Here is a 9,644-nt window from a genome sequence, read left to right as displayed (position 1 = left end):
TTCTATCTGATCCACCTTGTTTACTATTTGATTCTGACTGCCTAGCGTATTGCCTAGCACTCGGTAGGGATTCCATAAATATATTCAGTTTATTTGGTTTCTACTTGCTTGAAGTTTGTTGAAAATCTTCTAACTCATTTACTGGCAGTACACTAATTATACAGTGTATAAGAAGGGAAGCTCCATCCCTTCTTAATGAGTTTGAACAAACAAAACTCAGACATTAAGGGGAAAAAAGGATATCACAAGCAGAGAGGCATTTGACCAGTCACCAAATATGACCCCAGTGCCCATTTCATTAGGAAGATTTAGCAAATGAGAATTTTATCACAGCCACTCTTAAAAGAGAACTGCCTTTTTCTTCAATAAGTAGGGCTTTTATTTTGCTTATGACTTGTTTTGTAAAGATGTCTGTCATTTCATATTTAAGGGCTTGTTTGTTTTGTTTTCCTCCAAGTTTATTCCACAAATAAGAGTATTGGGCCTAGAATACTCATTGGGCTAGTTTTCCTTCCCTAAACTCTCTGATCTTTCTTGGTGGGTCTTGTTACTATCTATGGCAGGCAGGCTGGAACTGTGAAGCAGAAAAGATTGTATCTGGAAGCCAGGCCTATTATCGATACCTCCAGATTCATGATTTGTATTTAGGAAGGAAAACAGGCAAAGAAAGAGGCATCTGAGCTTCCAGATATAGCCATATCTGAAAATAGATGCTACCTTGAGCTCCCATGTTTGTAAATCAGTAAATGTCCTTTTTTTTTAAGGCTTCTTTGAGTTGAGTTGATATTTGATCTTTCATAAATGAATAATGAATACAAGATTTGGAATCAGAAGTGTAATGGTTGATTGGCTAGAAGTATTATCATAATCCCTGTGGCCAACAGTAGGAGTTATTCCTGCCTAACTGAATATTTTGAATAACTGAATATTCTGTTGTCAGAGAAGAGGAAAAGGATGCCACAAGACAAAATAAAAATCCATAGTATCTATTTTGTCCATATCATATGTCCCTTCATCACTGTACCTTTAGCTAAATTTATGAACTGCCTTCATTTCTGAAGTTGGAGCTTCCTTCAGGATGGTAGAAGTGAACCTCTGAAAATTAATTCCCTAGGTGTCACTTTATCAAGACTAGTCCACTGAAAGTCAATTTGTTAAAAGTTAGTTGTAAATTTTAAGTTCAAAACCATATGAAAAAATCAAAAATAGTCAAAATCATCATATAATAAATTTGGATTAAAGGAAAATTCCCATATCAACACTGAGATTTTAGTTCTAAATGATAAAATATATGTTTATAAATATTATGTTTAATATCCAAAGTTGAACATTTTTGATAAAACTGTTGAATCTTTTGTTATAAAATTACACTGAGGTCACTGACAAAACCAAATGTTGGCAAAGATGTGGAAGCAACATGAACACTCATTCATTGCTGGTGGGAATATAATATGGTACAGCCACTTTTGAAGACAGTTTTCTGGTGGTTTCTTAGAAGACTAAACATATTCTTACTATACAATCTAGCAGTAATACTTCTTAAATTTAGTGAAAGTAGTTGAAAACTTATGTCTGCACAAAATTCTGCATGTTGAATAGAGTACCTTTTTCATAACTGCCAAGACTTGGAAGCAGCCAAGATGTCCTTCAGTAGGTGAATAAATAGATAAACTGTGGTACATCTGGATGATGGGATATTATTCAGCACTAAAATTAAATGAGCTATCAAGCCATAAGAAGACATGAAGGAAATTTAAATGCATATTCCTCAGTGAAAGAAACCAATCTGAAAGGCTACATACTATATTATTCTAACTATATGATGTTCTAGAAAAGGCAAAACTATGGAGATAATAGAAAGATTAGTGGTTGCCCAGGGTTTGGGGTGAACAAGGGATAGATAGGTAGAGAATAGAAGATTTTTAGGACAACGAATATACTCTGTATAATGCTGTACTTATTGGTACATGTCATTATGTATTTGTCCAAACCAACAGAATGTACAGCATCAAACTTGAAAGTGAACCCTAATGTAAACTATGGACTTTGGGTGATTATGATGTGTCAGTGTAGGTTTATCACTTGTAAGAAATGTGCCCTCTTGTGAAAAATGTGGTTAATGGGGAGGCTGTGTATATGTGGCACGACATGAAGAATATGGGAAATCTCTGTACCTTACCCTCAATTTTGCTATGAACATAAAACTGCTCCAAAAAAATAAAGTATTAAAAAAATTCCAATAGCTCTGCAGGAAATGGGGGGGCAGTGAACAAATTTTGTATATTTGGCCAAATGCTCCTTTGATAACTAGGCCTTATCCCTTGATCTAGATCTAGAGTGGGTGCCTAGAGCCATTAATGTTCTTCATAGGTTTATTTGACTTTCTCGAATTCACACTAATGGGTGGGCTTTCCATGAAAAAGGCAGGAAGTCCAATGCAGGTGGATAAAGACAGTGCAGATAAAGGAGGATATCTTCCGCAGGGGAGGACCTACAGTGTGCAAGCTGCAGCTGTTCAACACTTTGCCTTGCTTTCATCTCCTTTACTAAGTCTCTGATATGATAATAAGCTGCCTCATTGTTGAGATCATTTCTTTCTTTTGTATACATGCTGTAGTGGTTAAAGGGCCTGCTTTCTTTTAGTAACTCAGCCATTTACTGAATCTGTGAAACTTATCTAAGTCAGAATAAGTTAGATTATACTGCTGTAAGGAATAGCCCCTGAGACTTAGTGCCTTAATACAACATGTTCTTTTTTCAACATGGATGGATGAGGTGAAGGGGAGACTCAGGTCATTATTGTCTTTACTGGTCACTCTCACAGGAGGTATATCTATATGGAGCTACCCTACTTGAACACGTGGCCTCTTTGGTTAGCTCAGCGAAGGAAAAGCAAGCATAGACGGTCCCACAGAGGCTCTTACATGCTTCTGCTCAGAAGTGATACTTCACCTCCACTCATACTCCATTGGCCAAAGCAAGTCACATTGTTACACTTCACTTCAAGTGGGCAGGAGATTATAATCCTCAAGGACCTGACTGGAGGAGGATTGGATATTGGTGAACATTGATATCATCAATCACAGGTAATTAATTGTTCTGTGCCTCTGTTAACTCATCTGTAAAAGAAGGATGATAATATCCATGTCATAGAGCTATTCATGAAACTGAAAATGAAATAATGAATGTAAAAAGCCTAGCACTGTACTTGGTAGTAAGAAATCAATAAAATTATTACTGTTACTATTATTAGAATGAATATTTATCCTTAGTGTAGACTATGACATCAAGTAGTACCATTCTAAGTCTTTTTAAAAAATATTATCCTGGGGTGCCTGGCTAGCTTAGTTGTTTGAGCAGCCAATTTGATTTTGGCTCAGGTCATAATCTCAGGGTCAGGGGATTGAGCCCACATCAGGATCCATGGTAAGCATAGGGTCTGCTTAAGATTCTCTCTCTCTCCCCTTCTGCTCCTGTGCCTGTCTAAAATGTACATATTTATAAGGTCAGAATAATTAGTTTCCATTGGAATAAGTTACATAATCACAAAAATTCTTTCTTCTAGTTTCCTCCATTTTTAAAAATGACATCATCACCTACCCATTTATATAAGCTATAAATTTAGGTATCATCCTTGACATTTCTGTTTCCTCACCTTGCTAATTTTGCCAATTTACTAAGTCCTGTCAATTCTACTTTATGTATATCTTTTTACCCCACTGATACCACCTGTTTCAAACCACCACCATCTTTTCCCTGGAACTATAGTAATAGCCTCCCAATTGGTTTCCCCTGTATCCACTCTTCTTCTCCAGCTCTTATTTCAGAAGAGAGCCAAAGTGACTCTTTTTAAAAAACACATACATGAGTAAGCTTCTCTCTAGATTATATCCTTCTATGTCTTTCCATTTTATTTTTTACCAAGGCCTCCAAAGCTCTTTATGAGTATGGACAGCTCTTCTACATAGGTCCACAGGGATGAGAGGCTCATCTAGTGTTTCTCTAATTTGCTTTCCCTGGGTTCTGATACATTTGGCCAAAGTTGCTGGTGTACATCTTGATTGCTGCCTAAGGTCATTCTCCCCTCTTCCAAATGAAACTGCAATCAAAATAAGGTAAACTCAAAGGCCAATGCTGCCACCTCCCAAAGGTGTTCTGAGGGCTCTCACTTTCCCAGAAAATAGAGATGGGATTATTTACTTCCACTTGTCAAAAGCCCTAAAATTGCCAGTGTGTCACAATAACTCAGAGGGTTGTAAACTTCAGTGTGATTGCAGACTATGTGCCCATTTGAAAACTTTTATCAGCTTCTCTCTATTTTTAAGATGGCAGATAGAATCAGACACAAGACAAATTAAAAATGATTGTTGTTACTCTTGGTTCCATCAGTCAACCCTCTGAGTGTGATTCTAGGAGAGACAGGGTTTCTACTGCCAGATGAGTCCCATTTGTCACAGCATGCAGTTCCATTCTGTGTGGTAGGCCTGCAAACAATTGTGACTGTAGGCTTTTCTTTTTCCCTTAGGTTAGCGTGATTTAAAAAAAAAACATTGTTGAGGCATAATCCATATACAAAAAAAATGTGCAAATTTCGTGTATGCAGTACAATGAATTTTGACAAATGTATACACAATGTAGCTGCCACCAAATAAAATATGGGACGTTTCCATTATCCCCAAATGTTTCCTGAGCCCCTTTGCAGTCACCCTTTCCATCCTCTGCTGTATAATCACTAATCTGCTTTCTGTTACTAGAGATTAGTTTTGCTTGTTCTAAAATTTCACATGAATAGAATCGTATAGTGTCTACTCTTTTGGGTCAGGCCTCCTCCTCTCAACACCATGATTTTAAAAAATTTATATTGTATAGATATAGACACACACTAATATACACTATACATATACTTATGTATAGTGTGTATACACACACACTCTTTGCATACTATTCTATGAAGAGAGCACAATCTGTTTGTGTGTTCTCCCGTTGACGCACATTAGAGTATTTCCAGATTTGGGCTCTTATGAATACAGCACAGGCAGACATTTGTGCATGGGCATTTCCTGAGGGTATGTTTTTATTTCCCTTCTGTAAACACCTACACTTGGTTAACATAATTTTTAAAATTTTTCATGATGGTCTTACATTTAAACAAATTCAGTATTTTTGTGATGATATTCTAAATGAAGATATTGTTAACAATACTTCCTTTGAAAACTTTATCAATTTAGAGCAAGATTTTAAGAAATATTAGAACCTTAGCACAATTAGGTCCATCAGGTCCATCAAGGCATGGTTAAATAATTCACATATTCATTAACAGTGGCAAGTAATCTTGATCAGCAAATATTTATCCTACACCTACCCAGTAAAATAAATAGCATGAATAGTATCTGTGGGATACACAGAAGAAGAGTTGTCTTTACCGTGAAAGACACTTCAATTTAGATGGAAATACTGAATCAATGTTAATCGAGTAAGGACTTCAAAATAATGATGAAATACTGAGTTGAGTGGTACACATTAGCAGTGAATCAGGACATCAGAGAGGTTTAATGATGGATAGTGGTTACCTAGGATGCAGGTATAGATTTCAAAATCGGATTATCATAGAGGAGGAAATACTCCAGCCTCTCTCTCTGAAGCAAAAAAGATTTGCTGATCTGTTTAGTCAGAATTAAGCTCAACTGCATGGGCCTTTAGACTTGTGGTTACCATGTAACAAAAAGGCAAGTGCCCATATTTACCTTACTCTGTCTTAACCTATGCAATTGATTGGATAATGGACATGGGGGTCTTATGAGGTGGGCTCATCTCTCTTCATGTGTGCCTGTAGGAATTATTGAAATTCTTGGATTTGGGGAGATGGTGTAGTAGAACATGTTTTTCTCAGGAGTTAGCTGAATGTTCCAACATGGTCTTTATCAGAGACATTCAATGACAGATGCTGACTTGGGTAATAATATCTAATTTGGGTTTCTGATTTGCCTCTGTTTACATTTGTCCACATCTGGCTCCTTATTTTTGAGGGGGAAATGTCTGCAAGATAGAGTATACTATTAATATGCCACCAAAAAATTTACTGCTTAAGTCCTGAAATTAACTACTATAACCATATTTAATGAAAAGTTAACACACTGTAGATATTTCAAACTATGGAAGGTTTAGTTCCACATTTACTGTTGTTGTTGGAGACAGGGTTACAAAATTAACAAATAAGGGAAAAATAAGCAAAGTTTAAAAAATCTTATGGAATATCATCAGTCCTAGACATTGGTAGCAAATTTCAGACTCCCTTCCTTGAATTTCTACAATTAGTTTTATTATTTCTTAAAGAGAAACCAAGGAGCGGGTAGGAGTGTGAGGACTGGGAAGGTTTAAGACATCTCATCAAACATTCCCTGCCCCTTGTGATTTCTTTTTAATTGAGAAAGTCATGTTGTACCCTTTCCACATGAAAAAGTTGTTCAAAACAGAACAGACATATTGTTTCTAGTTAGCAATTTCAATCTGAGAGAAATACAGTAAATGTCTTTGACTTCCTACTTCCACTGAAATTCATTATTAATGCCTGTCCAGAGACCAAAGGGGAGAAGGCTAAAAGTGGGCTCCCATGAAACAAAAAAGCAAAACCAAAAAAAAAAAAAAAAAACACTAAAATTGATCAGTCTGCCACCAGGCTCTGTGTAAAAAAGTATTGAGATCCATTAGTGAGTTCTGCCACTGGTGACAAAATAGCTAATTGTGATGGTGTTGTCACCCTTAACTGAGCCCTCCATCCTGGATGAGACAGTTTTTCTCTAGAGTCCCAGAAATCATCTTCCTTTAGAGAAATTCTTCTCAAGAAGGATTCAAAGCATAATGATCACTTATTTTCAGGAGTGCCAGAAAGTTTAAATGCTGATGGAATTTGGGGGAACCTCTGAGGAAAGTATATCACAATGCTAGGCAGGTATGACATTAGTTTCATGTCTTGTACTCACTTTCACTGCTGGAGATATTTTGATTTCTCTCTTATGTGCCACAAGAGCAGCAACAATATTTGGTTCAAACAGAGCCTTTTTATTCAAAGGCCTCACACTGTAATGGGTGAAAACTTGGAAAATGCCTGCAGGAAATTAGTGGCACAAGTTGCTTACTCACTTTCAGCCTATTAAAATCACCCTGAACCTTGTAAACCAGACGATGTTTTCCTCCCAAGGGCCTGCATCTTTGTTGCTTCAGCTTTTAGAAATAATCCAAAAAAAGTAAACACTGAGTCTGGGGAGACACCAGAAAAGTTTCAACCTGGATGCAAAATTCAGTTACCGTTTTTTATTATTTCATTTCCTTCCGAAGCCCATGGATCATACCACACAGTTCCTTCTGCAAAAACAGTTGAGAATTACCAGTAATTGGAACTATTTACATTCAATGCCATCATGACAGAAGCAGCTTTATTATATTACAGAGGGATGATTAATATATGACAGAGATTAAAGATTGCATCACAGCAGGTAGGCTTCTTGTCTGATCTGTCATTTCACTGATTACAAAGGCATGCAAATTATACAAACAGAAAAGTGATTTTCTTTTATGCTAATTTTAGCTCAGCCCACCTGTGCATTAACTCATTTTCAATTAACTGTTGAAAGGTGGATTGTAATATGTTCACTAAGGTAGATTTCTGCCCTGTTGGCCTACCTGCTCTGACATCAAATGCTATTGTCTTATAACCTTATTTCAACCTTAGATTTAGTCTCGTATTTGTGCTTTTTTTTAACCTGTTATTTTAAATTCCTGAAAAGATAAAATTCAAGCAAGCAACTTGCATGAAACTTAAGCCACTTAGAAGGTGTTGTGAACTCATAATTTGGGTAAAGTAGAAGGCTTATCTTTCCTGACACACTGAGAAAATGAAAGGAATATTGTTGCCTACCTGACTATAGTAATATTTATGTTTCGTAGGTTTATGCCTGTTTGCCAAGAATCTTTGATACCTAATATGGTTAGCTGCACATACTATCAATACCCTCATTTGCCTCTATTATAGGTCAAGTGTACTTCAATAATGACAAAACATTTTAGATTTATTTCCATGGGAGCAAAAATGGGAAAAAGTACCATCTCAAATCCTAACTTCAAGTGATTGCTAGTGTTTTTCTGGACTCATATGTGACCAAAGTCCAGACTCAGTGGAAAGACAATTAGGATCAATTAGTTATATCTCATATAAACAAGAAAAAAAAATGCTGTTGACTTGTGAGAGGGATTATCATCTTTAATTAGAATTTGCAGTCTTCTGTTAGGCCACAAGCTTCGAGGACAAAAACTATGTAAGCCCTTTTCCTGGCCTCAGTTCCAGGCACACATAAACTACTCCACTTGATAGCTAAGGACATTGGTTCTGGAATCAGAATGTCTAGGTTTTATGGCTGTCCCTGTACTTTAGCTGAGTGACCTTGGCAAGGTTTGTTTTGTTGTTGCTTTTACCTAACTGTTGGTTCACTTTTCTCCTCTATAGAAAGGTTATAAAATAAGGGTTTTTTTTTAAGTTTATTTATTTAATTTGAGAAACAGAGAGCATGAACAGAGGAAGGGCAAAGAGAGAGGGAGAGAGAGAGACCCTGCTGACAGCACAGAGCCTGATGCAGGGCTCGATCCCATGAACTGTGAGATCATGACCTGAACTGAAACCAAGATTTGGACGCTTAACTGACAGAGCCATCCAGGTGCTCCTATAAAATGAGTTCTTAGTTCATAGGGTTATAATGAGGATAGATTAAATAATGAAACAATAAGCATATATAGAGTTTAACATAGTACCTGGGACATAGTAAGTGCTTGATCAATGCACGGTTGACTAATATAGGAAGAAAAAGTATTGATATATCTCTAGCTCAGTGTTCATTTTCTTTTTTTTTAAGTTTATTTTTAAAAAAATTTTAATGTTTACTATTTTTGAGAGAGGGAGAGAGAGACAGAGAGCAAGCGGGAAAGGGGCAGAGGGAGAGGGAGACACAGAATTGGAAGCAGGGTCCAGGCTCTGAGCTCTCAGCACAGAGCCCGATGCAGGGCTCGAACTCACAGACCACCAGATCATGACCTGAGCTGGTAGTTGGCTGCCCAACTGACTCAGCCACCCAGGTGCCCCGAAAGTTTATTTATTTATTTTGAGAGAGACAGGGGGAGGGACAGAGAGAAGGAGAGAGAGAGAGAGAGAGAGAGAGAGAAAGAGAGAGAATGAATTCCATGCAGACAACGTGGAGCCTGATGCAGGTCTCAAACTCAGGAATCGTGAGATCATGACCTGAGCTGAAACCAAGAGTCTGATGCCCCGCTGACTGAGCTACCCAGGCGCCCCTCATTTTCTATTAAAAGCAAGGAAACTGAGGACAAGAAAAAAAATAGTACTGCTGATTATAGGCGTTTAAGATTGAAAAATCCTCAACCATTAAGATTTGAGTCAGAGCTTTATTATTCCAGGCTGTTAGTAAATGTGAGGCCATTTCAGTGTTTGGAGTGATAACAATAAAAGGAGAGGCCAATGGGGCTGCAAATAAAAACTGACTTCTCTGAGAACAGTGTTTTCTACGATCATGCCTGTTTTTATCATCCCATACATTTTTGCAGATGCAATACAGATGTGATACAAGCATTTCCCCCCC

At 37.2% G+C, this 9,644-nt stretch overlaps 1 long non-coding RNA gene across 1 annotated transcript in view; it reads left to right on the top strand.

The window, feature by feature from the left end:
* The window catches only part of LOC109496972, a 703,487-nt gene that overhangs the window by 383,466 nt on the left and 310,377 nt on the right, over positions 1 to 9,644 (top strand). The gene's annotated exons all lie outside the window — the stretch shown is intronic.

The sequence above is a fragment of the Felis catus genome, chromosome A2 (assembly GCF_018350175.1).
Source record: "Felis catus isolate Fca126 chromosome A2, F.catus_Fca126_mat1.0, whole genome shotgun sequence".
Taxonomy (NCBI): domain Eukaryota; kingdom Metazoa; phylum Chordata; class Mammalia; order Carnivora; family Felidae; genus Felis; species Felis catus.
The sequence above is the reverse complement of the archived record's forward strand: the minus strand, read 5'-3'. Positions and strand labels throughout refer to the sequence as shown.